Source organism: Bidens hawaiensis, unplaced genomic scaffold, assembly GCF_021521415.1.
Source record: "Bidens hawaiensis isolate Kalapana, Puna unplaced genomic scaffold, B.hawaiensis_p1.1 tig00032655_1, whole genome shotgun sequence".
Classification (NCBI taxonomy): domain Eukaryota; kingdom Viridiplantae; phylum Streptophyta; class Magnoliopsida; order Asterales; family Asteraceae; genus Bidens; species Bidens hawaiensis.
Window position 1 is genome coordinate 83,304 of NW_027495572.1, and position 23,835 is coordinate 107,138.

At 33.9% G+C, this 23,835-nt stretch overlaps 1 long non-coding RNA gene and 2 pseudogenes across 1 annotated transcript; 1 reads left to right on the forward strand and 2 right to left on the reverse strand.

The window, feature by feature from the left end:
- Positions 1 to 8,560: 8,560 nt before the first annotated feature.
- LOC143583868 (G-type lectin S-receptor-like serine/threonine-protein kinase At2g19130 pseudogene) lies at positions 8,561 to 10,693 on the reverse strand (annotated as a pseudogene).
- Positions 10,694 to 12,288: 1,595 nt separating this feature from the next.
- Positions 12,289 to 13,960, forward strand: LOC143583869 (uncharacterized). Its single transcript, XR_013144255.1, has 3 exons — positions 12,289 to 12,369; positions 12,819 to 12,850; positions 13,881 to 13,960. It is a non-coding gene; the product is annotated as an uncharacterized LOC143583869 (long non-coding RNA).
- A 3,245-nt stretch (positions 13,961 to 17,205) lies between these two features.
- LOC143583872 (G-type lectin S-receptor-like serine/threonine-protein kinase At2g19130 pseudogene) lies at positions 17,206 to 19,997 on the reverse strand (annotated as a pseudogene).
- Between the last annotated feature and the right edge of the window lie 3,838 nt (positions 19,998 to 23,835).

A 23,835-nucleotide genomic window follows, 5' to 3' on the forward strand; every position in this document is an offset into this window, starting at 1 on the left:
TAATGCGAATTATGAACTTCGTCGAGTATACAAGTACGAAGGTCATCGCGATCGGGGATCCATAAACTATTGAGAAAGTACAAAAGACCTTCGGGTTTGGTTTCGAGTTGAAGTTCGGCTCCACATGACATTTCGTCGTGCATGTTACCTTCTTCCATGGAGGTACGTTGAGCTTGGAAGATACTAATTTGAAGATCGGTTTGAACAACAACGCTTAGAAGCAGAACGGATTTAACATTAACCTTTCGACTTAGGGCGTCAGCAACAACATTCGCTTTACCGGATGGTAGCGAATCTCGCAATCTTAATCACTATGTAATTCGGCTCATCTTCGTTGTCTCCTGTTGAGATCTTTTTGGTCAAAAATATGTTGAAGGCTTTTATGATCGGTAAAAACCACACATTTCCCATAAAGGTAATGTCTCCAGATTTTGAGAGTGAAAATGATGGCACCAAGTTCGATATCGGAGTCGTATAGTTCTTCTCGTTAACCTTTAGTTACCTTGATGCGTAAGCGATGACTTCACCTCGTTGCATGAGAACACAACCAAGAACTTGATGGGATGCATCACAAACTACAAAAAAATCTTTGTTTTCATCGGGAAGGGTTAGAACGGGAGCATTGCAAAGCATGTCCTTGAGAGTACAAAAGGCTTCCTCTTGCTTCGAACCCCAATCGAATGGTTTCCCTTTATGGTGAGGGAGGTAAGAGGCAAAGAGATCTTGGAAAAATTCCGAATGAAAAGCCGATAATACCCGGCCAAACCGAGGAAGGATCGAATTCCGTGGGAGTCGTTGGAGTTTTCCAATCCTTAACAGCCTCAATTTTAGCGGGATTAACATGAATACCTTTGTCGTTTACGATATGTCCTAAAAATTGAACTTCCTCGAGCCAAAATTCACATTTGGAGAATTTGGCATAAAGTTGTTCGTTTCTAAGGAGTTCTAGAATGGTACGCAAATAATGTTCATGTTCGGCTTTGGATTTAGAAAAGATGAGAATGTCATCAATAAAGACAATAACGAATTTATCAAGGAGGTTTGCAAATGCGGTTTATGAGGTCTATAAATACCGCGGGTGCATTTCTTAACCAGAAGGGCATAACCAAAAATTCGAAATGTTCATATCGAGTACGGAAAGCGGTTTTAGGAATGTCTTTTCGCGAACACGCAATTGATGGTAACCCGATCGAAGATCGATTTTGGAGAAACAAGTTGCGCCTTGAAGTTGGTCTAATAGTTCGTCGATTCGTGGCAAGGGATAACGATTTTTAATGGTGAGTTTGTTAAGCTCTCGGTAATCGATGCACATACAAAATGAACCATTCTTCTTTTTCACGAAGAGAACGGGAGCGCCCAAAGGAGAAGAGCTTGGATGAATGAAACCTTCATCGGAAAGTTCTTCGAGTTGGTTTGATAATTCTTGCATTTTCGACGGGGCTAAACAATAAGAAGCCTTAGCCACGAGCATTTCTCCGGGCACAAGATCAATACAGAACTCAATTGGACGAAGGGGCGGAAGACCGGTGACATCATCAGGAAAGGCGTCGAGGAAATCGCGAATAATGGAAATATCTTGGATTTTCCTTTCTTTTTTATCTTTTGTTTCCGAGAGAGCTAAAAACGGAACGTACTTTTGGCGTAAGTACTTTTGCGATTGAGCGCACGACATGAGATTAAGTCTTCTAGAAGTTGTGTTGCCGAAAACTTTAAGAATTTTACCATTGACAAGCGAAATGCGAATGAATTTATCGAAACAAACGACTTCGTCACGGTGCAAAGATAATCAATCCATGCCTACTATGACATCGAAACTTCCCATTTGCACGGGATGAAATTGATGGAGAATTTATGCTTGGAGAGTATGAGAGAACAATCGCAGATGATAGAATTGATGGTAATAGAATTACCATTGGCGACTTCAACGAAAAACGGTCGGGAAAGCTTAGTTCGAGGCATAGCAAGTTTCGACTCAAATTTCAAAGATATAAAAATTCTATCGGCACCAGTATCAAATAAAATAGAAGCCAAATGACAGTTCACCAAAAACATACCGTTCACGACATCGTTAGCCACTTGAGCTTGATTCGCATTCATCATGAAATATCGCCATTGGTTGCCATGGTTGACTTGAGGTTCTTGTTGTGGAGGTGGAGTTGGAGCTTGTATGGCTTGGATGGGTTGGATGAGTGGTGCATTGAGTTGGGGAAGTTGAGGTTGGTAAGTTTGGACTTGGTAAGATTGGGTTGGGTAGTAAGATACGGTCATGGTTTGGGCTTGGTTTGCGAAAGTTAAACGTGGGAAATTGTTGCAGAAATGGTTAGGATCTCCACAATTGAACAAAGCTCGGGGTTGTTGGGGTTGGTTTTGTGGGTAGGGTGCATATCGGTTTCGGGAATTTTGGGGAAAGGTTCTGATGGTTGGATAATTTGTTTGCGGTGCGGGCTCGGGCTTGGCTTTCTCACTCGATTTCTTGAGGGTTAGGGTACCCGCCTTCACATGATTTTCCGATATCGTACCGGCTAAAGTGATGGCGTCCTCAAGATTCACGGGTTTTCTACTCATAACGGAGTCCCGGATTAGCATAGGTAAACCCCTAATATATTTGTCAAGCTCGCGCTCAGTCGGGGTAACCAAGTGAGGAACAAGAATGCTCAACTCGTGAAATCGGAGTGAATAAGCGGCATTATCACCACTTTCTTGTTTTAGGTTCCAAAATTCTTCCTCAAGCTTTTGGAGCTCGTGTCTGGGATAAAATTTCTTCATCATAAGCGCCTTGAGATCGGCCCATGGAAGAGCCATAGCCGTATCCGAACCTTGGAGGTGCATAACACTACCCCACCATGTTAAAGCGGTTATTCAAACACATGCTTGAAGAGAAATTTGTCTTTTTCGCTTCGGGGCATTCGCTATGTCGAAACACACTCTCGATTGATTCAAACTATTGCAACAAGGTAGTCGCACTGTTGGTTCCAAGGAACTCGGACGGGTAGGCACTAGTAAATTGCTTGTACAAGTAGGATGTGGGTTTGGGTTCAACGGGTGCAACAACGGGTGCGGGTTGGGTAGCTTGGGTTTGGGTTATAAGTTCGGGAATAACATCGGCCATTTGTTTGGTGACGAAAGCAGCCATACGTCGGTTGGAGTTCTTGCGCGGTTGGCGTCTTAGCGGAGGCATGCTAAATATTATAAAGAAATGGAATAAGTTTTAGGTAAAAAGAGATGAATACGAGGGTGTATAAAATAAAATAAAATTTCAAATTTTGGTTGTGATACCTATAGTTAGTAAGGAGAAGATGTTAGTGTTAGATAAAATGTAAAACTTTGTATATAAATAACAAAACCGTAAACAAAACGTAAATGATTTTCGAGAGGTTAAAGCTTGAAAATATAAGATTTTGAGATTTATAGAGTCGGAAAATCGTGCATGAACCACCATGACTTGATATTTCAACACTAAAAAGTTATATAAAACACCACGTTGCAGTCTAAACATGTGCACAAACCACCGCGACTTTTTCATGTTTTCGACTCAAATAACGGTAATAACACAATAAATCGTGATACAACGTCGTGTCAAAACCATAGTCTACGAACCACCGTAGTTCTATTGTTTTAACACCGAAAATTAGAATGGCGACTGAAACGCTCGCATTCGACTACTTAAAGTATTGACATGTATAACATTATTTGTGGCCAAGAAAACGAGCACTATAACTCAGCCATCCCAGGTGAGTAAATCACCTTCGATCCCTATATAAACGTAACCTTTAAGGGATTTGAAACAACGGGATCCAAGTTAATCTTGTAATCCATAAAACATTACAAAAATCTATTTTTGCGTTTTAAGGTAAGGATACCTTGGAAATAATATGAAAGTGTGTGTATGTGAACATTTAGGATATTGGTGAATTTTATACAAGTTTATCAATAACATGCGATATGAACAATTAATTATAGAGTAAACACGTATAAGCACACGTATAGGACCCTAAGCATAACAATACTAGGTCATTACGTCTAACCACCTATCCTATTGTCAAGGCTCTGATACCAATCTATCAAACCCCGACCAAAGGCGGAGGAACATGCCGGGGTGCAACGATTGCTCATAAGCGCATGACAATATTTAAAGCGACAATATTTAACAAACTCATTTCATTTCACAACATCGAAAATGTCACATAACAATATTCATAAGACAAATTCAACAAAATATAACAAAACATCACAAGTCAACTATTGTTCATTTTTGCTAATATCCTAAAGGTATTTGTGACGTTTTCTTCAAGCTCCATAATCAACCTAGATGCAAACCTGTAACATTTCATAAAATAAAGTTCATCAACACAAACGTTGATGAGCAATTCATAAGTTTGAGCATAATAGTATATAGTACGAAAAAGCCACAATCTTGTATACGAAACGATAATAAAAGCAATAACTTGGATAAATAGATATCGCTAATAGAATTACGTTAGCGACACCTAGCTATAAGGGGATGCCAAATAGTCTAGGATTCATAGTTATCGTTAATTGCATTACGTTATCGACACCTTGCTATAAGGGGATGCCAAATAGTCTAGGATTTATAGATCAACCAACCAAAAGAGGTAAACACGTAAACACATGAACATGTAGCATAGAACACCAAATCGAGCATATATTTAAGTAAGGTATACAAATACATTTGTGGTTTAAGACCCAAGTATAAAACAATTACTTTAGATAAGTATGAAATGTCACCCCTAAAACAAGATATGGAAAACGGGGTATGAAAGTACTCACGTTTAAGTAAAAAACTTGAAAGTTGATAATTTGAAGGTTTGCCGGAATGTCGAGTTTAACGTACGAAACCTAAATAAAAGAAAGTCTTGGATTTAGAAAGGTTGTGTTGAAGATCTTTAAATAAAATAATTGTAGCGAAAAGTAAACAATTAAAATTCAAGGTTTAAAATGTAACTATTTAAGAATTTATAATAATAACCCTTTAAAAATGTAGGTTTGCTCGAAACCAGGTTAAAATATCTAACCTTAATATTTACTTAACCTATGCTAAGTAATAAGGTGGGAAAAATGCAAAAGTGCAAGTTCCTTTGGGATAAAGATACTAAAACGGGTCTTTAACGAGTGTTCGGGTTGTTGGTTCGGGTCTTGATAATTGGTCAAACCCAAAGTCAACTTTCCAAAATAATGAATGTTATGAGATAACTCAATAAAACTTATTAAGACTTAACCAAGTATGTAGTTCTATTGTTTTAGAACTAACAACGCACGTTAAGCGAGTGTTCGGTTTTGTCGGTCCAAACTATATTATGAGATCAAGTTGGATCTAACATTTCGAAGTACTTAAGAAAATAATCAAAATCAGTTTGTAAACTATTTTTAAAGAAATATACAGGTCTTGATAGCTAAAAACACACTTGTGTGTCTTAAGCGAGTAAAAATCGAATTGGTTCGGTTTCCATCTCACAACAAGTTTATAAATGGTTTCCACAAGCCTCAAATAACCAAGAACTTGTATAATAATGCACAAATGAAAATACTTAAGTTTTAAAACCAAAAAGTTAACAATAAAATCTTTAAACAAAAGTTCGGTTTACAGTCTAGAGCTATTTACGGTTAAACCGAAGCATAGACTCTTAGTACTCATAACCATGGAACTTGTAAAATATAACAAATAAACAAAAATGAGCAGAAGTTAAGCAAGATTAGGATGTTTAAACAAGTTATATATATATATATATATATATATATATATATATATATATTATGTTTTGATGTTTATTGTTAAAAAATATGCTAATAAATTGAGTGAAAATTATTTTTTTAATATAAAGAATAGTATTATATGAATAAATTGTATTTATGTTGAATAAAAATGAAGAATGTGTAAATAAATAATAAAACTAAAGTAATGTTTTTATCTTTTTAATTATTATAGTTAAATTAGTTAGATATATTAATTAGAAAGATATTCATTATGGTTATATTAGTTGTATTAATTGGAGAGAGAGAGTGCATTTATTGTTGCATTTTCATATTTTTTATTTATTTTTAAATATTTAAAACCTAAAATAAAACTAGTGGCTCATATTTATTTCTTTAATTTCTTGCAATAATTTGATTTATTTCTTGAACTTAAACCTATATATATATATGTATTGGATCATTTCAGAAGTTTTTTACAGCTATAAGTGAAGGTGTAACTCCATTAATCCTTATTCTTACTCCCTTTCTTATGTGTAGGTGCGTTGTGTAGGTGCATATGTATGTGTGTAGGTACGTATGTTTGTATCTGTGTACATGTGTTTATATATGTGTATGTATGTTTGTATGTGTGTAGGTACATAGGTTTGAATGTGGCTTGGTACATTTATATGTTTATAGGTTAGTTTGATTGTGTAATTAAGATATAAATACAACCAACCTACATATATGTATGTAACATGAAAGGGAGTTAAATTAGGGATTAATGGATAAACATTCACTTTTCGTGCTTCTCGCTGTAATATCACTTCTCGTAAGATTCATCCCCTATATATATATATATATATATATAAGAGTTCAAATAAAAAACAATTGTTTTGTGAGAAGTGTGGGAAACTTTAAAATAAAGTACACCATCTAAACAGGACAATATAACATGTAAATAGGAAACTATACAACTTTTAGAAACTACCAATCTCAACCACTAGATCCTAGATCCAATGGTGTACATTCATTCTTATGATTCTCACAAAACTATTGTTTTTTACGTTAACCTTACCATATATATATATATATATATATATATATATTGGGAGAGGATCATGAGAGAACTTCATTTTATGAAGAGAACTAAAGAACTAATAATAAAATATTTTTAATTTAATTAAAAAAAATTAAAATTTTTTTTCTTTCATCCTTCTTATATGTTGTTATTCTTCACCACAAAAAATATAAAAATAAAAAAAATAAAAAAATTAACGAGTAATGCATATATGCAATACACCGACTTTTTTTATAATGCATATGTGCAATAGTGTGCATTTTGATATTTTAAATAGTGTTGAATAACATATATATAGTTGTTTGTATTGTATATTTGAAATAGTGTTATATTATATATAAAAATTAAAAAAATCGATATAATGCATATGTGCATTAGTGTTGTATTACATATATGCGATAATGTGTTTTGCATACAATTATTAGTGTCGTATTTGCATATATTCAATAGTGTGTATTGGATAATGCAATTGTGTTGTATTATATGCAATAAAACACTATTGTATATATGCAATAGGCATTAGTGCACATATGCACTACAGTACTACACCGACAAGTTTTTCTTTGTTTTTTTTTAGAAAAAATATCATCTTATTAGAAGGAGGAAAGAAAAAAAAATCACAAAATATTTTTTTTTAAATAGTTAAAAATAATTCTTTACTAATTCTCTCTTTAAAATGAGTTCTCTCTGGATTCCACCCATATATATATATATATATATATATATAGTAGCTACCTAAATTACACACTATAACAAGTAAATAGAAAACTATACAACTTTTAGAAACTAACAATCTCAACCACTAGATCCTAGATCTAAAGGTGTACATCTATTCTTATGCTTCTCACAAAACTATTGTTTTTTTTTATATTAACCCTACCCTATATATATACACATATTTTCAATAAAAACTATATTTGTATATATAATTTGGATTAATTTTAAGTAAACATGATATAAAGGACTAGAAATTAAATTGAAATGTACTTCATAAATAGATGAACTTAAGAGTGACTTCCCGAGATAAACACATTACGAATAAAGAATTAAGTAATGACACAACTAAATTATAATGCACTTTTATTCATTATCTTTTTAGAATTCTGCTACACCGGTTCGGTTCCGGTTCATTAGTTTAAGCTATTATGAACAATTACATACCCCTAATTATGACGCATTACAATTCAATATGGCATGTTATGACTTATGATACATCTGGTCTATTAACCATATATTAATTATCAACAAATATTTTATTCACAAACTTACTATTCATTTTATTTTATACTTATATGATTTCGTGTTATTGGCTTTTCAAACTGTGACAAACATAAAATAAAAAAGGCCTTTTGGAGAATAAAAAATAATTAAAAATCAGTTTCTCTCCTTTTTGGAGTCTCAAATCTTGACCCAGATCAAGTATCAAATCGAGCCTACTGTCCAAATTGAATAATAATATTGAGGAAGAACCGTCAGCAACCAAAGTTCAAAGATTTATTGGTTGTATGCACACAACTTGTTTGAGGAAATGCCTCAAAGGATTCCCATTTTTAAGTTTCTTACATTGTGATTGGCTATTTCAGTTATTACAGAAACTATGTTAAACAAAGTGGTAGATAACTGTGACTGCTTCTTTTAATAACTTTTTTTGTAGCCGAATAATGACGCTTGATTATTGACTTATGAGCTTGTACTTCATTTGATTTGCTTAGTTAGATTAACAAGAACAATTTACACTTCATTTACACAATGAAAAATATTATGAAAATGTAAAATTACCAAGCAATAGGACCATGCCTACATGCTCCGCAAATAAACCTTATTATTGGAAACCTCAAGAGGAACCAACAACTACATTCGAACATAATTTTTGCATGCATGAAAGGATCTGATGCGTATAGAAAACCATTAGCATGATCTATAATTATTACTAATGCCACATTGTAACAATAAGTACAAGAGTTAAGACAAATCCTTTCAAGAAGATGTACTCTTTGATTGAGAATCCCCACTTATATTGCTCTGTACTTGTGAACTCCCGGTTGAGGAAGACTCGTTGAAGATTGATGAAGACACGTTGAAGAATGGAACATCTTCCGTGCCATCAACGAAAAACTTTAAAAATTGCGGGAATGGAGGCATGCTCACATCCGCAACCCCTTCAAGAATATGTTCCACCTCACTCATTGATGGCCTACTTTCTTCTTCATCTTGAATACACCAATATGCAACCTTACAAATTTTTGTAACTTCTTCAACATTAGCTTCCCTATTTAACCTATCGTCTAGCAGGCTAAGGATGTCGCCTCCCTCCATGACAACATTTGCAGCCAAACTAGGGAAGAATGTAAAACATGAACCTTCACAAGATTGCTCAAAATTTCTTTTACCATGTACAAGTTCAAAAAGCAGCATTCCATAGCTATAAACATCTGCTTTGGGAGTGATAGGCACCCCTGATAACCATTCTGGAGCTAGATATCCGGGTGTTCCTCTCATAGTTGTCAAAACCCTACTAAAGTCTCGACCCACAAGCTTAGCTAGACCAAAATCTGCAACTTTGGGGCAGAAATTAGCATCTAAAAGAATGTTTTCTGGCTTAATGTCACAGTGGATTAAACAATCTCTGCATTTCTCATGATGATAAACCAGCCCTCTTGCAGTTCCAACCGCAATCTGATACCTAGTCTTCCAGTCTAGAACATTATCTTGTTTTCTGTAAAAGAGTTGGAAAGCTAGAGAACCATTTGTCATGTAATCATACACTAACAGTTTGTGGATACCTTCTCCACAAAACCCACGAAGGCGTACAAGATTAACATGTTGGATGGCCCCAATTGTGCTGACTTCACTCTTGAATTGCTTCTCTCCTTGGCTAACGCTTTCAAGTTTTTTCACTGCCACAATGGACGAATCACACAATATCCCCTTAAAAACTGAACCAAAACCACCTCCACCAAGTTTATCCGAGAAATTTTTGGTGGCTTTCTGTAAATCTTTGTAGGCAAATGCTACCAACGATCCATCCATTCTCGTTCTCCCAACCGATATCCACTTTTTCCTATAGATTATAAGAAAAATTAGACCCGAGACAAGAACAATCGCGCCTGCAATGGACCCGACAATAGTACCCAGCTTGACTTTTTCATTCTTTATATGATGTTGAAGATCTTTAGAAAAAACTTTGACGTTCAGTACAAATTTCTCTACATATGAATCGTCTAAAACAAACACAAGTGATATGTTATTTAAGTTTTCTCTATTCCAAAGCCGACACTTATCAGAGATAAAACTATATCCTTCACAACTGCAGTCACCCAAGCAAGACCTTCTGCATGCTGATTCATCCAACGGAGGAGTTTCATTTTCATGAAATGTTGGAAGAAACTTAACTGGGACATAACTTGAAACGAACCCAGGTTTTTCTTCCTTAACTATACATTTAAACTCTGTTTTTCTGACACATCCTCCAGCAAATTCACTCGCGTTCCAATCACTCTGTGATGTTGGCTCAAAACCACTCAGGCAACTGCAAAATGGCGAGAGCTGCTGATTGCAAACACTAAACGCCCCACAGCTGGCGTAAACATCGCAAATTTGTCGAGGTAGAGTCGAAAACAAAAACCACTGCTTGGAACTCTCCTCCCATCTCAGCTGCTGAGTTTGCCCTGAGATGTCTAAAACAAATCTGGATATATCTGAAGGTTGTTTTAACCAATATTTAAAATAGCTCTCATTTTCATTGTCTATATAGCTGAAATTAAAGATATAGGGCACCCTCATTTCAGGCACTAAGCTGAAATATTGGCCATTCCAAGGCCCACTAGCCCAATACTCTACAGATCTATTCCACTTGAGTACATACTGCTTCTCCTTTGGAACAATCTCTAAGGAAAAGAGTCCGGCTGCCGGATCTTCCATAGCGAATTAAAAGTTCAAGGGATGAATTGTAATTAATTCATTCTTTTTCTAAGTCCAGGGACTGTTCTGTCATTTTATTAAACTTTCTAGTTCGTTATTCAGTCTTTAACGAATTGACTTATCTTAGCGAACTGGTCATTTGTAATGAACTGAACCCTCTAACAAACTGGACCTCTGACGAATCCGTCCTTGTACGAACCAGTCCACATAGCGAATCAGTTCAAGTAACGAATTGGACCTTCTAATTCGTTATCTCTTTTAACGAATGGCTATAATGAAATGGTGGGGTTTAATTCGTTATCTTTTCCTTAACGAATCAGGACATGAACTAGTTCGTTATCTTTCCTCAGCGAATCTACTTAACGAATCGGGACACGAACTAAGGCTAGTTCGTTATCTTTCCTCAGCGAATCTACTTAACGAATCACCCTTAATTCGCTAAATTCCCGTTAGCGAACTAGGGTTAGGTCAGGGAATGTCAGAACATTCCCTGACATACCCTTAACCTCGTACTACTTTTCCGGCGCCGCCTTTCTGGCACCGTCATTGCCGGAAAGCCGCCGGAAAAAACGCGAACTCACCGGAAAAACGATTCTTAACTCGTTTTTTCACCGTTTTTCGCCCCGTTCGATCCAGATCTGAGCTAGGGTGGTCCCTAAGCTCATCATAGGTTCGGTTTATACCCGATTCCACCCGGATCTCGTGATTTAAACGGTTTAACGGTGTCGGCTCGTTGTTTCGCAACTTTATCTAACGGGTTAAGCTCATACAATATTAAACTATCGTTACCTCGGATCGGTGCTCGGTTTCCTTCTTGATTTCGGATAGAGATAAGGAAGAACTAGAGAGAAATCTTAAGTGTGTGTTTTGGGTGGTGTATGGAATATGTGTGAATGAGGATTAAATGGATATTAAGGGTTTATATATTTATGGATCATGGGCTTAAGCCCGTGGTCTTTCCTTCTTTCTTTCCTAACCCAAGTCCATAACCCATATTCATTTACCCAGCACTAGCCCAACTCGTATTCTATTTATCTAAACCGATAACGACCCACTATGAAATAACGAAATTTATTTTTATTATAATAACTGAAAGTAGGATGTTACATTTATTGCACATATGTAATTCTTGTTTGTTTTTAATTGAATAATAGTATATTGATATCAGATCATATTTTGAATGTCATGTTAAACATCGCACGTGCGTAGTATGTATCACATGTTCGATTACATATAAATCCCAATTATGTTTGTCAAACATATATTTGTTTATGTTACTGAGCATATCCGTTAATAATGGACATGCAAATCACGTTAAAATATAGTTAGGTCGAGGCAACATGTGTAGCTACGTTTATTGTATGCATGTTTCTTATAGTCGACAAGAGTGGCATGACGTTTATTTAGGTACACATACATGCAATATATGTAACATTTAGTATGATTATTAACATTTAGTAATAATGCATATACGTAATAACAAAAAGAAGATGAAATCTTGAAAATATGGTTTGTTAAAAGCTCGCTTACATAAATAATTCTTGTATATGCACTTATTTATCGTAACAAGACAAACAATGCTCAAATTTTCAGGAAAAGGTAAAAAAACATCATCAAGCAACCCAATAAACCCTATTAAACTCCCGATAATGGATAATTATGTGCATCCAGAATGTGTGGATAAACATTGTGTATAACAAAGAAAAAGGTAAAAAAGAGTTTTCGGATGATAAGAAGTTCGGTAAGTTATATTGTTTATTTGTTTTTCATTATATAAAAGTGTATGTGTTCAATTATATAGTATTTTTTTTTACAAAAGCAAACAAAACAAGGGTGATCCAAACAATATGATGGAAAGGGGTAGTAGTTTGAACAAAGAAGATTGTCAGGTGTCGAAGAGGCGAATTCAGGTAAATATACAAAAGACTGACAGTTTTTGTAATACGTAACGTAAGTATGTATATATAACATTACATATATTTTACAGCAAAAAAAAGAGAAACAGCGAGGGCATCAAAAAGCACACATATATCGAAACATGCAGCATTGTCTGATGACGTCTCCAACAATGAAAATGAGGAAAAAGTGATAATGAATGTGAGGACATAGAGGTTATGAATGACAGGGAAAAAGGCGAAAAGGACAACATCATAAACGGTATGACCCATATAAATAACGATAAATCATGTGTTTGATATATGCATTGCATATGTAATACGTATATGCATTATAGGACGTACTACACTTATGCATTACTGTTGTATTACACGTTTTTGTGGAGCTGTTGTATCGCACGTACGCGCTATGGGTGTATTAAATGTTTACGCATATCAGGTGTATTAAACATTTAAAAATCTGGTGTAGTACATATATGTAATGCATATGTATTATAGGATGCATTGCACATATGCATTACCATATCCGGCGTATTAAACGTTTACGCTTATTGATCATTAATTGAGCTTCACTTAATTCATCAACCACCATATCAGACTTTCAACCCTCTAATGAATAAGGCAGACCAAATTGAAGCGTAAGATTAGAATTCAAAAAAATAAAGTGAAGAGCACTATCAAGTAAGTGATCATATAAGCAATTTCACACATTATCAATATCAGTTAGGTGTATCGCACTGAAATCGCGTTCAACTATCTCTATTATTTTTTTATTTTTCTGTTTAATAGAATAATACATATTTCAGTACATATTATATGCATGTTTTATGTTTATGCATTGATTAACTATTACATGCATATGATTTATGTTGTTTACATATATCCATTACTATTATATGTTGCATTACATATACACAATTATAATATGTATTACATATATGCAATGCTTAAATGTTACATGCATATGAAATATGTTTTATTACTTGGTGCATTGCTATTTAGTTGTATTACCTATATGCAATCAACAGCTATTAAATGCATATGAACTATGTAATATTACATATATGCGGTGTTATTTTCTGATGTGCTATATGTATGCATTAATTTTGTTTTTATAGGAAATGAAAACTTCACGAGTTGTGTCGTGTTTCCTATGAAGCATGTGGAACATTTCAAAGTGTTCAATTACATATATAGTTATTTGATATTAAATGCATATGAACTATGTTGTGTTACATATGCAATGATATTGTCTGATTAATAACAAATATGATTCACTTTTGTTTTAGCAGGCAAATGACAAATTCACGGGCTGCGATGTGTTTGCTATAAGGCACATGGATCGTTTCAAGGGAAACAAAGAAGATTTTGGTTTGGATTTCAATGATGATGATATCAGGAAGATTGAACAGTCAAGGCCAATGAGATAACTATATGCCATAAGAGTTATGCTTTATGATGTCAACATACGCAAGAAACAAGTGATAGGATATGCAAGAAAACACATAAATGGAAGTTCAACAATGCACTAGTTAAGGATGTATTATATTGTTATTGTATTTGATGGAATTTGCGTATCAGTTGTTAGAACATGCGATGGAATTTGAATATGAATGTTATGATATATTTATATGGTGGTTTTAATAGATGTATGAAGTTTGTAGTTGACTGTTACAGTTAAAACTCATATTCATATATGCATGAATGCTTGTAATACATTTATGCAATACAAACATACGTTACATATATATAAATATAAATATATAATGTTGAAATAATGTTGTATATTATAGGCTGAACGAATACAATGTTTAAAAATGCACGTAAAACAACCATACATGTATGTAATACAAACATACAATACATAAGAAACATCATCAAGTAAATATTAATGTTACATTTCATTAAATAAAAAGCATGATGATAATGTCAAGAACTAGAACCGAGTTCTTTAAACCACTAAACAAACCCTCACTTGCTGCTGATTTCTTTCCAATACGTGCATACGGTGCAATTATGTGAGCCAAACTAACAATAATTACTCTACATACCAAAACATCTACACCATACAACTCAAGGTATCTACAGAGTTGTAGAACTCTCTCTCCCTGTTTTTGCACTTCAATGAATGTGGCACATCAATAATTAATCGGATACAACAAGAAAGTGCTACATGTGCACCTGCAACATGAATACATGGTTAAATACTGAAAATCTCACAAACATTTCCGACCCAAATTAACTAACATCGCTGATTTTAAAAGATGGAAATACTTATATAAATACACAAAAAATATGTCTGCACACGTAGGTGGTACGCATGAATCCGTGCATGAATATGAATCTGATTTATCACATACATCAACGTTGACCTACACATGAGTCACATATAAAGACATTAAAACATATTAGCATAAATTATTGTACCGTGAAGAAAATACATATGAAAATAGTTAGCATTAGGCAGTCATAGTTATACTGCGTATAGTAGCATATGCTGAACTCGTTTGGGAAGTTATTTCAAACAAATTAAGGACTTTTCCTTTAGAATTAACTGTTTTTGAACAAAGACAGTTCAATTTAATATGCATTAATCATGTGTTTCATTATATTGCATATATGTAGTATATAAAATGAGATGTTAAATAAGATATTACCTTGTTGTTTAATACCATAAGCTTGCAAGATGTTACCAATGCAGTTGATAAAACTTGAGGCAATGTCAGCATAAGAGCTGGACTAGATATTCTGATCAATAAACCAAATGTAATTTTATACTGCGTAAATGTAATACATAAACTATATTGCATATATGTAGTATATAAACAAGATGCTACCTTTTTGAGGCACACCAATTAGTAGAAAGGAGTTCGATTAGGCATTCTGATAAAAATAAATCATATGTTATTTTTACACTACATATATGTAATACGTAACATTATAGTGCATATATGTACTATAAGAACAAGATGTTACCTTGTTGATTATCATCATCAGATTGCAATGTGATACCATTATAATTGACAGAATTTGAATTAATATCAACGAATGAATCGATTCTGTTTCTAACCAAAAAACGCCTAATTCTAAAACTATAATGTCAAAATTGTTTATAGAACTTTGAGATGAAACAAAGCCTAACTGATTAACGGTGAAACAATCGATTGTAAATCAGTAAAAAAACATGAATGAATGAGTCAGGAAGATATTTTCGGAACTGAAATACCTTTAATTGCCATGTTAAATGATTGAACTCCATCTGAATCGATCTTCAATTGAAATCGAGACACCACAGGGAACTGATCTTCACTAATTAGGGTTCCAAAACATGAATGAATGAGTCGGGAAGATATTTTCGGAACTGAAATACCTTTAATTGCCATGCTAAATGATTGAAATTCATCTTAATCGATCTTCAATTGAAATCGAGACACCACAAGGAACTTATCTTCACTAATTAGGGTTCCAAAATCGTAGCAGAGGCTGAATCGGGGTACAGGTGAAGCGTACATCCAAACATATAAAATAGCATTTTTACAAAAATAACCCCTTAATTAGGATTTCTCTAGTTCTCTCCCTAATAAAGAGTTATCTCATGATCCTCTCCCTATATATATATATACACATATATATATATATATATAAGAGTTCAAATAAAAAACAAATTGTTTTATGAGAAGTGTGAAAATGCTTTAAAATAAAGTAGCTACCTAAATTACACACTATAACAAGTAAAGAGAAAACTATACAACTTTTAGAAACTAACAATCTCAACCACTAGATCTTAGATCTAAAGGTGTACATCTATTCTTATGCTTCTCACAAAACTATTTTTTTTTACATTAACCCTACCCTATATATATACACATATTTTCAATAAAAACTATATTTGTATATATAATTTGGATTAATTTTAAGTAAACATGATATAAAGGACTAGAAATTAAATTGAAATGTACTTCATAAATAGATGAACTTAAGAGTGACTTCCCGAGATAAACACATTACGAATAAAGAATTAAGTAATGAACAATATTAAGAGTGACTTTTATTCATTATCTTTTTAGAATTCTGCTACACCGGTTCGGTTCCGGTTCATTAGTTTAAGCGATTATGAACAATTACATACCCCTAATTATGACGCATTACAATTCAATATGGCATGTTATGACTTATGATACATCTGGTCTATTAACCATATATTAATTATCAACAAATATTTTATTCACAAACTTACTATTTATTTTATTTTATACTTTTATGATTTCGTGTTATTGGCTTTTCAAACTGTGACAAACATAGAATAAAAAAGGCCTTTTGGAGAATAAAAATAATTAAAAATCAGTTTCTCTCCTTTTTGGAGTCTCAAATCTTGACCCAGATCAAGTATCAAATCGAGCCTACTGTCCAAATTGAATAATAATATTGAGGAAGAACCATCAGCAACCAAAGTTCAAAGATTTATTGGTTGTATGCACACAACTTGTTTGAGGAAATGCCTCAAAGGATTCCCATTTTTAAGTTTCTTACATTGTGATTGGCTATTTCAGTTATTACAGAAACTATGTTAAACAAAGTGGTAGATAACTGTGACTGCTTCTTTTAATAACTTTTTTTGTAGCCGAATAATGACGCTTGATTATTGAGTTATGAGCTTGTACTTCATTTGATTTGCTTAGTTAGATTAACAAGAACAATTTACTCTTCATTTACACAATGAACAATAGCATGAAAATGTAAAATTACCAAGCAATAGAACCATGCCTACATGCTCCGCAAATAAACCTTATTATTGGAAACCTCAAGAGGAACCAACAACTACATTCGAACATAATTTTTGCATGCATGAAAGGATCTGATGCGTATAGAAAACCATTTGCATGATCTATAATTATTACTAATGCCACGTTGTAACAATAAGTACAAGAGTAAAGACAAATCCTTTCAAGAAGATGTACTCTTTGATTGAGAATCCCCACTTATATTGCTCTGTACTTGTGAACTCCCGGTTGAGGAAGACTCGTTGAAGATTGATGAAGACACGTTGAAGAATGGAACATCTTCCGTGCCATCAACGAAAAACTTTAAAAATTGCGGGAATGGAGGCATGCTCACATCCGCAACCCCTTCAAGAATATGTTCCACCTCACTCATTGATGGCCTACTTTCTTCTTCATCTTGAATACACCAATATGCAACCTTACAAATTTTTGTAACTTCTTCAACATTAGCTTCCCTATTTAACCTATCGTCTAGCAGGCTAAGGATGTCGCCTCCCTCCATGACAACATTTGCAGCCAAACTAGGGAAGAATGTAAAACATGAACCTTCACAAGATTGCTCAGAATTTCTTTTACCATGTACAAGTTCAAAAAGCAGCATTCCATAGCTATAAACATCTGCTTTGGGAGTGATAGGCACCCCTGATAACCATTCTGGAGCTAGATATCCGGGTGTTCCTCTCATAGTTGTCAAAACCCTACTAAAGTCTCGACCCACAAGCTTAGCTAGACCAAAATCTGCAACTTTGGGGCAGAAATTAGCATCCAAAAGAATGTTTTCTGGCTTAATGTCACAGTGGATTATACAATCTCTGCATTTCTCATGAAGATAAACCAGCCCTCTTGCAGTTCCAACCGCAATCTGATACCTAGTCTTCCAGTCTAGAACATTATCTTGTTTTCTATAAAAGAGTTGGAAAGCTAGAGAACCATTTGTCATGTAATCATACACTAACAGTTTGTGGATACCTTCTCCACAAAACCCACGAAGGCGTACAAGATTAACATGTTGGATGGCCCCAATTGTGCTGACTTCACTCCTGAATTGCTTCTCTCCTTGGCTAACGCTTTCAAGTTTTTTCACTGCCACAATGGACGAATCACACAATATCCCCTTAAAAACTGAACCAAAACCACCGCCACCAAGTTTATCCGAGAAATTTTTGGTGGCTTTCTGTAAATCTTTGTAGGCAAATGCTACCAACGATCCATCCATTCTCGTTCTCCCAACCGATATCCACTTTTTCCTATAGATTATAAGAAAAATTAGACCCGAGACAAGAACAATCGCGCCTGCAATGGACCCGACAATAGTACCTAGCTTGACTTTGTCATTCTTTATATGATGTTGAAGATCTTTAGAAAAAACTTTGACGTTCAGTACAAATTTCTCTACACCTGAATCGTCTAAAACAAACACAAGTGATATGTTATTTAAGTTTCTCTATTCCAAAGCCGACACTTATCAGAGATAAAACTATATCCTTCACAACTGCAGTCACCCAAGCAAGACCTTCTGCATGCTGATTCATCCAACGGAGGAGTTTCATTTTCATGAAATGTTGGAAGAAACTTAACTGGGACATAACTTGAAACGAACCCAGGTTTTTCTTCCTTAACTATACATTTAAACTCTGTTTTTCTGAAACATCCTCCAGCAAATTCACTCGCGTTCCAATCACTCTGTGATGTTAGCTCAAAACCACTCAGGCAACTGCAAAATGGCGAGAGCTGCTGATTGCAAACACTAAACGCCCCACAGCTGGCGTAAATATCGCAAATTTGTCGAGGTAGAGTCGAAAACAAAAACCACTGCTTGGAACTCTCCTCCCATCTCAGCTGCTGAGTTTGCCCTGAGATGTCTAAAACAAATCTGGATATATCTGAAGGTTGTTTTAACCAATATTTAAAATAGCTCTCATTTTCATTGTCTATGTAGCTGAAATTAAAGATATAGGGCACCCTCATTTCAGGCACTAAGCTGAAATATTGGCCATTCCAAGGCCCACTAGCCCAATACTCTACAGATCTATTCCACTTGAGTACATACTGCTTCTCCTTTGGAACAATCTCTAAAGAATAGAGTCCGGCTGCAGGATCTTCCATAGTTTTCCATGACGTTATAACCTGCCCTGTATTCGTACGTTTGTTGTATCCTAACTTACTACCAGGCAAAAAGGTATGAGTGGGATGATCAAAACTTTGCCAAATTGGTGGGTTAGAACTTGACCCATATCTCAAAACTAAATTACCATCATCAAGAAGAACTACAGATGGCGCAAGCGCAATAGTAGAGATTATGTTTGTTGACCAAATTGGAGCGTTTGACTCGTTTAAAAGCACCAAGTTGCCATCTTTTATTTTCAGCTTAGAAGAGAATCTATCAAAGATTGGTGTTTCTCTATTTGCCACCCATACTATTGTTAATGTTTTGACTTTTTTGTACCAGATTCCTATGTAATAGTTGGGAAGCTTACCTGGTCTAAAGAAACACATTTCAAAGTTCCCATCAAGAGAGACAAGTGTCTGGTATCCAGAGAGGGATTCGTTCATAATTAAAGTATCAGCACCAGATATCAAAGGAATGAAAAAGAAATAGAAGAAGAGATTAGATGCTAGGAAATTCATGCTCAGTTGCTTCCTATGATCAACTTGGCTGATTCAATAAATTATGGGCATGACAATAGATAACTTTGAAGGCAATCAACAGATGACTATCAATTATTTTACTTGTAATATTATAAACAGTCAAGGTCATATTTGTACATATAATATTATGAACTAGTCATGCCGTTACAAAATAATATATCAACCAGTCATTGTAGTAACTTAGAAGGATTTTATTATATCAACTTATAATATTTGTAACATATATGAACTAGTCAATGTTGAGCTTAAAGTATTGTACCAGCTACTTTTTTTTCATTTTATTTATTCAGTTTTGACCAAAATTCTTAACTAGTTTAAGTGTTGGATGTGTTACAAGTTTAACATTTATGAAAATAAGAGATAAACTCTTCATAGACAAGACACCGATAGCAAGGACTAGTGCTACGAACACCTCCTGTGTTGACAATGGATGTCAAATAACACCTTAGCAACCACCCTCGTGAATTTTGTAGAAGTTTCTGCCACCTACGACCACGGCATATAGTTCTTCATGGATTGTGTCAAGTTTGTAATTGGCCTTGACATTAAGATCATCCAATCATGCCAGAACCATGAACCCCAAGATCTCCACTGAAAGTTACTCAACGCACTATGCTATCATGATACTAATTACTAACAATCCTTTGTACAACTAGACAAAGAGCAGATCGAGATAATTGCTAGCTAGATGCGTTCTAGCAACGTTTAGATAAACCCATGTGGGAGAAAATCTATAATAATATCAAAAATTGTCCTAAACATTAAAATGTGTCTTTGTTTATAGGCCATACTAATAACAGAAACATTAGTAAACAAATGAAACATAACCAACGTCAAGACTTTAATCAATGTATTGCATACATGTAACATAAATACAAAAAAGATATATGTTTTTATTATTTATGTCACTTTTTTGTTCAGATTTAACATGTAGAGAAACTTTAGCGTGCAAAAACTTATTAATGGACTTTTATAAGAAAAAACCAGAAAGTATGTTATTTATATGGTATTTGCCCATTGTATATTAGAAATGTACATGAACCACCTCTTAGTAATTAAAACAAACTTTGTTGCACTTGAGGAACAAATTTTCTTCAATGTACATTGTTATATATAAAAATAATAAGACTATAAGTTCTTATGACTGCCCCTTATGACAGAATCACTCTTCAGGACGTTCATATCGTGTAGCATGGTTGTGGTTTGATGCTCCATTAACCTGTTTAAGAAATGATGTGCATGCTAATAAAAAGTAAACCGTGTACTAGCAATTCTTGGATATGATATTTGAGAATTAAGAATTTCTACATGAAAATACAACTTACGAAATTGTATTCGGTTCTTTCGGATGTATGGATGTAATGAAGTTTGGTGTGAAAGATTGAGTTGTTTAATGATAAAGTTTTGTAGAGATGGTCATCATATAATCATATGATTAAAATTTAAAATAATAGTCGCTTTTATTTATAAATTTGAAACAATGTGAATTAATTATGCAGTAATTTTATTTTAAGAAAATACATGAATTAGTTATGGTATCCGTTAATCTTTGAATTGACGTATCAATAAATTTGAAACAATTTAAAAAAGGTCAAAGATAGACGTTTCTTTTTTGTGTACAATAACATTCATTTGAATTGATGGTTTAATTGTATTTGCTTACATTAAATAAATTACTAAATAAACTATTAAGTCAATGTAAATATCATACCTATAATGGAGCTGATCTTTGCAAGGTTTCAAGCGTTGCATCTAAACATAAGCAAAAAAACAAAAAAAGATAACAAAAAACTAAAAATAATAAAATATATATATATAAAAAAACAGTTTGCACCTCTAGCTAGTAATAGGTGTTCGAAATGCATCAATTGACATTTGTGTTTATCTCAATTCATACACTTTTTCTTGAACGTTAACTCCACAACCTCGTAATATACAAAATGATTTAAGTTTGTATTTAGATGTGTTCAAAGTACTCGGAAAGCTTCTTTATTTCTTAGGCAAAAACATCTTCTAGAAACGTAGATTCTATGCAGTTTGCGTAATGACATAAATGTTGTAACTTTCACATAGCAGAAGTGGGTTGTTGTGTGGCCACTGCAACAGCAACAACCAAAATACCAAAATGACTTTATATAAGTATATACACCAACACACAAAATAAAAATTATAATAATATTACAATCAAATATTATCTTGTTACACAGCTTAGCGAGCCATCGCGCATTAGTCTCAAAAACCGAACCGAGAACTAGAATCTGTATTCGTGAAAACCATACCACATAAATTATTTGACCAAAAAAATGCATTTTTCTAAAATATGTGATTCATATCAAACAAAAAACCAATACAATAATCACAGTTTGGGTAATTTAGGAAACTCAAACAAATGTATATATTAACCATGTTTGTTTATGATTTTAAATTAACAGTAAAAAAAATGAAATAATACCTTTGAACCATAAATGGAATAACCCTAAATCGATTAACAATTCGATGTTGTTTGGAAGCGATGATTCGTGAACATATGATGCAACGAAGAAACAAGTCGTGAACATATGAGGCAACGAAGAAGAGTGCCGTTTTAGTACACGAAGAAACAAGTCGTGAACATAAGTGCCGTTTTAGTACATGTAGTTTGGTCAACTACGCAACTTTAGTACCTATTCTTTATTTTGTGCAAATGGCTACCTCAGTTTCAAAAAACTTGCATTTTTAGTACCCTTTTTCTAACCCCGTCTATTTTTTCCGTTAAGTCAGGGATAATTTGATAACTTCGTTATTTTTTTTGTTTTTTTCTTTCCTTTTAAACACTTATATCTTGTAAACCATAAATCCCCAAATCATAACATCAAAATCCAAATCCTAAATCCCCAAACCCTTTCTCCATATCATCATAGGGTTTGAATTTTTACGACATTTGGGGATTTAGGATTTGGATTTTGATTTTATGATTTGGGGATTTAGGGTTTGCAAGATATAAGCGTTTAAAATAAAAGAAAATAACAAAGAAAATAACAAAGTTACCAAATTATCTCTGACTTAACAGAAAAAATAGACGGGGTTAGAAAAAAATACTAAAAATGCAAGTTTTTGGAAACTGAGGTAGCTATTTGCACAAAATAAAGAATAGGTACTAAAGTTGCGTAGTTGACCAAACTACAGGTACTAAAATGGCACGTAACTCCAACGAAGAATGATAGGGTTTCTGAAACGGTAGCACTAGTAGGGTTTGTTGTAATGACGATACCTTAAATGGATTCCATTTGTCGTTGGGAGTTGTAGGGATGATGAACATCGTTTGACGAATTTTTTGTAGTAATAGGTGGTTTAGAGAGACCCTTTGTATTTTTAGGTGGTTTACTAACTCTTTTGTAAAAATGGATAACTAGCAAGGGGGCCTGCGAGTTTTAACAACTAACTATAAACTCGCAAGGGGGGTAGCGACTTTTAACATAATCTGACAAATTTTTTTATCTTGCAAGGGTGTGTAGCGATATATAAACACACCAAATGTTTGCCAATGTTTTACGTACTATTCTCTCTCTGCATATTAAGAATAAGAATAAGAATCAATACACTCTTTCAAATTGATTCCTTACCTATACTTGATATATCAAATCATATACTAATATTCCTTTACATGTTTTGGGTGAAATTCTTGGTCAAACAACAAGAAATAGAAGTCACGTGAATTCATGGTTTGGAAAAGCTGACCAACAAATATATAAACTCAACTTCACATATAAAAATCTAAATATTGTTTTGAAGAGAGAAACCCAATCTTACATACAAAAATGTTTGTTGTTTTAGAAAT